The sequence below is a fragment of the Paroedura picta genome, chromosome 4, assembly GCF_049243985.1.
Source record: "Paroedura picta isolate Pp20150507F chromosome 4, Ppicta_v3.0, whole genome shotgun sequence".
Lineage (NCBI taxonomy): Eukaryota > Metazoa > Chordata > Lepidosauria > Squamata > Gekkonidae > Paroedura > Paroedura picta.
This window is the reverse complement of record NC_135372.1, coordinates 71,140,203-71,147,220: the sequence shown is the minus strand read 5'-3', so window position 1 is coordinate 71,147,220 and position 7,018 is coordinate 71,140,203. Positions and strand designations below refer to the sequence as shown.

Sequence of the window (7,018 nt, the reverse complement as noted above, 5' to 3'; positions counted from 1 at the left end):
ATCAAGAAACTAGGGTTTCAAATCACACCACATTCCACATTATGACCTTATGAGGGTAGGGTGGGGTGGGGAGCTTTGCACTTAACAAACACTGTCCAAGATTTTAAAAATCACTTGTATCTCATAGCCTATCCAGCCCCTGAATTTTACTCAGACTACGTTTACAGTCTTTATTAACTAACCAAGCCACAAAGTTCCAGCATTGATTGCAAGCCAGACAGCCATTATTTGAAACTACAACACTTGTAAATGCATGGTCACCTATAACCTTCAAAGCTGCCCATTATGATGTGTGTGTATGTAATGTGTCATCAAGTCACATGGAAGCAAGGGGCTTCCAAGGCAAATTAGAAGCAGAGGTGGTTTGCCATTGCCTGCCTCTGCAGAATCTTACTTGCTGGTCTCCCTTCCAAGTACCAATCCTGTTTAGCTTCTGAAATCTTGTCAAGTTGGGCTATACCGTGCCACTTTTCCATTTACCTTTCTATATTTTAAAACAATATTGTTCTCATTGGGCTACTTTGCAACTTAAGGAGCTAGAGATAACTCTTTATCACCTCCAAATTATGTTTTATATGACCTACAGTGGGCCTACTGTACTGCTTAAATGATTCTGGGATGTATTCGAATTTATCCAAAGCAAGCTAGTTGGTAGTTTCTTCTATTCATGAAGGATAATAATCCAATTCTGTTTTCCCTGCGTGCTACAGCTTTCCATGGCAACCATGCTGATGGCAGTGTGGCTACGCATGGGCAGCATGATAAAGGGTGGCCAGCATCAAGCAGGAGCCATGTAGCAAGGGTTTGAGCCAAGTGTGCATCACAGGTGAGGGCAGAGAGGGGTGGGGCCAGAGGAATCTCCCTCATTGTTACCCCTTAAAAGGACCAAGTTCCACCATGAGTCCCAAACATCTGACAGCAGAAAAGAGTATCCCATGCTGCCTCATTCCCAAGCCCTCAAAGGGCTCCTGAGGGCCAGAAGGACAGGGTGGTCATCACAATACCACAGATTTGGGACACTGTCCAGTAGGTTGCCTACCTTGCCTAGGGCATCCCCAAACCAATCTGTGCCACTCCTGCTGGAGGCAGAGGAGAGGGGACTACCAGGCAGGGATTCCTGGGGGCCCCCAGTGCCACCAGCAGGTCCCTCATCAGCTTTTTGATGTGCCCCTCTCCCTCAGACATGTCCCCTGGGATAGCAAGCAGCCCCTCTACCTGCCTGTCCATCCATTCCAGGCACTTGGAGCAGGCTTCTTGCCACTCACATTGGCTCTGCAGATACTCCCACTCAACTGCTGCTCATATGATGGGAGGATGGGCTGTGCTGGGCATGGTCCTTGTACCTGGGGCCTCAGCACTAAGCTAGAATTCCTGTCATCCAACCCACATGTAACCATGACACTTGGCTCAGGAGAACATGTCTTGCCCCTGCCACCAAGCCCTATGAAGATAGGTTGAGGGACTTGGGAAAGTTCAGCCTGGAGAAAAGGAGATTGAGAGGGGACATGATAGCCCTCTTTAAGTATTTGAAAGGTTGTCACTTGGAGGAGGGCAGGATGCTGTTTCTGTTGGCTGCAGAGGAGAGGACACGCAGTAATGGGTTTAAACTTCAAGTACAACGATATAGGCTAGATATCAAGAATTTTTTTTTCACAGTCAGAGTAGTTCAGCAGTGGAATAGGCTGCCTAAGGAGGTGGTGAGCTCCCCCTCACTGGCAGTCTTCAAGCAAAGGTTGGATGCACACTTTTCTTGGATGCTTTAGGATGCTTAGGGCTGATCCTGTGTTGAGCAGGGGGTTGGACTAGATGGCCTGTATGGCCTCTTCCAACTCTTTGATTCTACCTCCTAACTTCCCTAGTGTCTAGCAGCACACCACCACTGCCATCCAAAGATGTCAAGTCTGCCCACCACATGTAGCCAGCAGCTGTTAGCATCAGGGCCTCTGAAATGCCCAATGGATGGAAGCCACCACCACCATTCATCTATGTAGGTCTTTGGTTGAGTTTAGGGTGCAGGAGATCAGATGGGCTCCTCTAGGTTAGATCATCACTAGTAGTGGAGCTGGCACCCATAGATTGTCCCTTGAGGCACAGAGAGGGAGCTGTCTGATCTGGGAGGGGGAGGATAGGAATATTTATGCTTTTAACAGAGGGATAAGGACTCCGGGGAATGGTAGAGGACAGGAAGGCCTGGAGGTTGCGTGTCCATGGGGACACGACTTCGCAACTGACGAATTTTTATGTATTTTATGTGGGGTATTATTTTATGTAACCTGTCGAGAGACAGCTTGTTTGATAGTGGTGGGCAATAAATCTAATACTAATACTAATACTAATACTAATACTAATACTAATACTAATACTAATACTAATACTAATACTAATACTAATACTAATACATACTAATACTAATACTAATACTAATAATTAGTAGTAGTAGTAGTAGTAGTAGTAGTAGTAGTAGTAGTAGTAGTAGGTCAGGGTGAACAGGTGTCCCACAACATAAGCTGCAGATGTTAGGGAAAAGGGTAGGTGGGGAGAAAGGGAGAGGAAAGTCTAATCTGGAAGGTCAACCTCCCCTTGCTGTTCTATCTCTTTCTGGGCCTCACAGAGTATGATGATCCAGAAATCTTGTTGTCCCCTTGCATGTCCCCCCATTCCTCCTCTTCTTTAGGTGTTCCAGCACATGGCCTATAGGTTGAGTCCTTAGCACTTGGGTGGGGGGATGGTCACCTCTGCCAGGTGGGGGTGGGTTGTCTTCACACTCAACCATTACTCACTGAAATCCCTCCATGGAGAAAAACCCTGGATACCTCCCTTTTACTTTTACCATCCAAAGAAAATCTTCCTCACCTAAAACCTACTTCATAAAACATCTGCCTCATAACACAACACCTACCTCATGGAACAAAACCCACCTCAGCAAACATCTACCTCAATAAACATCAGCCTATACAAGCAAGCCCCTATTTGACTACTCCTTTCTACTGTGTTTGTACAATTTACAACAGGTAATCCAGCCTTTCTCAGTTTTTTTACCATTGAGAAAACCCTGTAACATTCTTCAGGCTTCAAGAAACCCCAGAAGTGGAGCAATCATGCAGAATATGGTTGCAAAATATAGCTGTATACATGCCCAACCAAGGCCCCTTCTCTTCCCACACCCTCCAGGCCTATCATTTACCATTTTGGGAGGGGTAAGTGGGTCATATCGCCTCATACATGTTTAACAAATTTTAAAAACATAAAAATCAATTAACTCCCACCCATTGAGGAAACCCTTCCAGGGCAGACAAGACATGAAATCCTGGTTGAGAAAACCTGAGGTAATCAATTATATATACAATCTGTTCTGCTAATGGTGAATATCCAGGTATCTCATATAGAGCCAGGCTATAAGCAAAAGATCTATATGTGGTCTGAAGAAGTCTGGGACCATTGTGGGCATGCCTCACTGGATTTCAGTGCTTTCCAGAGATTTCTGCCAAGCTGTCATGGGGTTACTTTGGGACACCAGCCATCAGAAGCAGGTTGCACATGCAGGAAAGGCAGCTGTGAAGACAAGGGGTAACTTGGGGGGGGGTATCAGAATCTGGCTTGAAGAATTAGAGGCGGTTCTTAAACGAGTAAAGTTCAATAAGGCACCAGGGCCTGATGGGTTTTCTATGATATATTATTTAACTTTTAAAGAAGAATTAGTGGATATATTGGATATATAACAATGAATGACATTTTAGAGCTGGGCAGGATTCCATACTCATGGAAAGGGGCAAATATAGTCCTCATACCTAAACCTGATAAAGATCCAACGGAAATAGGGAATTATAGACCTATCTCTCTTTTGAATTGCGATTATAAAATATTTGCTAGTATACTCGCAAACAGACTTAAGAATGCCCTTAAGGAACTAATTCATGAAGACCAGTCAGGTTTTATACCTGATCGACAACTAAGAATGAATACTAGATATGTGTTAGACATCTTAGAATATTATGATAAAAACCCAAACAAAGAAGCAGCAATAATATTTGCTGACACTGAGAAGGCATTTGATAATATTTCTTGGATGTTTATGAAAAAAAATATTGCACAAGAGAGATTTAGGAGGAAATTTTATTTGAAGTATAGAGGCCATATAATCAGAGCAATGGGGAAGATTACAAATCAATAATGAATACACCAAAAAATGTCAAATTAAGAAAGGGACACATCAAGGGTGTCCGCTGTCTCCACTATTGTTTATTTTAGTTTTGGAAACCTTATGTGAAGCTATTAGGTTAGATGATAGAATAAAAGGCCCTACAATAAGAAAACATTCTTATAAACTTCGTGGATTTGCTGATGACCTAGTCTTCTTTCTAGAAGACCCCACTGAGAAAATTTTACCATTGATGGAACAAATTGAGAAGTTTGGGCAAGTTGCAGGCTTTAAAATAAACAAATCAAAAACTAGAATGATGATCAAAAATATGACCAAGCAAGAAATGTTTTATCAAAAAAATCAGGTTTCGAAATTGTTAAAAAGTAAAATACTTAGGCATTTACATTTCCTGTCAGAAGTCTTTATTCAAGATAATTATCTCAAGATCTGGTCCTCTATAAAAAAAAGATTTACAGAAATGGTCAAGGCTAGATTTGTCTTTCTTGGGGCAAATTGCTACTATCAAAATGAACCTACTTCCAAAATTAATATTTTTGTTTCAAATATTACCAATATTCATCCCCATAAAATACTTTATGGCAAAAGGATATTCAAGATTTTATTTGGAAACGGAAAAAACCCAGGATTAGATTTAAACTATTAACAGATGATAAAAGAGGTGGTTTTTCCCTTCCAAATCTTCAACTTTACCATGAAGCCGCATCATTGACATGGATAAAGGAATGGTGTCTTCTGAAAGATACTAGATTGTTGGAACTAGAAGGTTTTAATAAACGTTTTAGTTGGCACCAATATATCTGTCATGATAAAGATGTTATACATAAAGAGTTTAAGGACCATTGTATAATAAGAGAATAACAGTCTGGAAGAAATATAAAAACAGGATAGAACCTTATACCCCATTATGGCTCTCTCCGGAAGAAATGTCAAGACTTTGGGGATTAAAGGAAACCCCTAACTGGTATACCTATAGGGAATTGATTTATATTGATGGAAAAACTGTTAAACTGAAATCAAGAGAAGACCTTTCAGATCATAGGATAGATTAGTATTTATATTATCAAATGGCAGAATTGTTTAAAATACATAAAGAAAAGGGTTTCAATATTTCAGTAAGAAATATTTCAGTAAGATTTCAGTAAGAAATATTAGGGTAAAGAAATTTCAAAAATCTACAAGCAGCTGTTAGAATGGAATATAGAAGACGAAAAAGTCAAAGAAGTAATGATTTCTTGGGCTAGGGATTTTGGCAACACGGTGAGTTTGGACACCTGGGAAAGGTTATGGAAGTTTGATATGCGATTCACCCCTTGTTACTCTATTATAGAGAATATTTATAAAATTATTTACCGTTGGCATCTTACTCCAGTTAAGTTGGCTAAATGGAATAAAAAATAGGCAACAAATGTTAGAAATGTAAACAGGAGAGGGGTAACTTTTTTCACATGTGGTGGGAATGTAAAAAAGCAAGACAGTATTGGGAGAATATACTTGTGGAATTTTTAAAAATGTTACAATTTAATTTTGAAAAAAAAAACAGAGTTATTTCTATTGAACCTTTTGGAGGGCAGGGTCGACAAAGATCATAGAGTTTTATTTATGTATGCTACTTCTGCAGCCAGAATTGTTTTTGCTTCTAAATGGAAGAGCCCTGATATTCCCTCAACTGAAGAGTGGTTAAGAAAACTGGCGGACTATGCTGAAGTTGCCAAATTGTCTGCCATCCACAAAGATCCCAATCTTGGAAAATATGCAAAGCAATGGACATTGTTTTGGAATTATATGAAAAAAACTATCCAGACTCTGCAAAGATTTGTAAAATTTAACATAGCAACAGCAGGTTCTAAGTATAGTTATGTTACAGATTTAGGTTTACTATTTCATTTGTTAGGACTAGGAGAGAAGTCTTGAATGTATATTTGTATTTATTTGTGATTGAATGTTAGATTGATGAATTTATGGATTAGTGATGGGTATGGATATTTTGTTTGATATCACAATAAAATATTTGAATTGGGGGAAAAAAAGAATCTGGCTTGATGATACAGGAGCACCAATCTGTCACTGTATGGAACACAGACTCTTCTCTCTGAAGGCTCTAGCAAGCCTGCCCTGGCATGGTACCCTCTCCTGCCTCTGCCAGCACTGCTTTGCATTCAACAGATCCACTTCCAATGTATTGTCTATGTCCGGATGGCACCATGATAGCTGAGAAGGCAATGTGCCCACTGAACATGCATCAGTATGCTCCACTTTTGGACAGTAACTGTCTGGATTGCTTCTGCCTGGAAAGGGCAGCCAGCCAGGCCCTGTGTGAGGAATTAGGACCACTCTTCTAGGATCAAGCTCCTACTCTATCAATGCTATTGTCTGGGAGAAGAGGGGGCTACATTGTTTCTTGAGTCACCCCTATATTATTATGTTCTCTGTTGGTATGTATTCCAACCACACCTTGGCCCAAACACCCCCAGCCCCAGATGCAGACACAAGCTATACTTTATTGAAGGACTCCAAGGACAACAGAGTGCTTAAGGAGAACTTCCACCTCCATGGTGGTATGTAAGGGTTGTTTGGCTCCTGAGACAATTCCACCCCCCCCCCAATACACACACACATCCTTAGCATTGTAATGTTAACTAGTCAGCAGCTGCTGCAATACAGTTTACAACAATAAAGAATCCTTTAAACAATCCAGACTAGAATATTTTAATGTGTATACATGGAATATCATTTTCAGTTGGAATTCAGAGTTCATGAGTGTCTGATGAGCCAACAATAATTACATGGGCTTTAAAATAAAGAAAACAAAATGTTCTCCTTTGGAAAATAAGAAAATGATGAAACAAGCTGATATAT

General features: G+C 40.6%; 1 protein-coding gene across 3 annotated transcripts in view; it reads right to left on the bottom strand.

The window, feature by feature from the left end:
* NEGR1 (neuronal growth regulator 1) overlaps positions 1-7,018 on the bottom strand; it is a 719,159-nt gene that overhangs the window by 563,984 nt on the left and 148,157 nt on the right. The window lies entirely within an intron of this gene.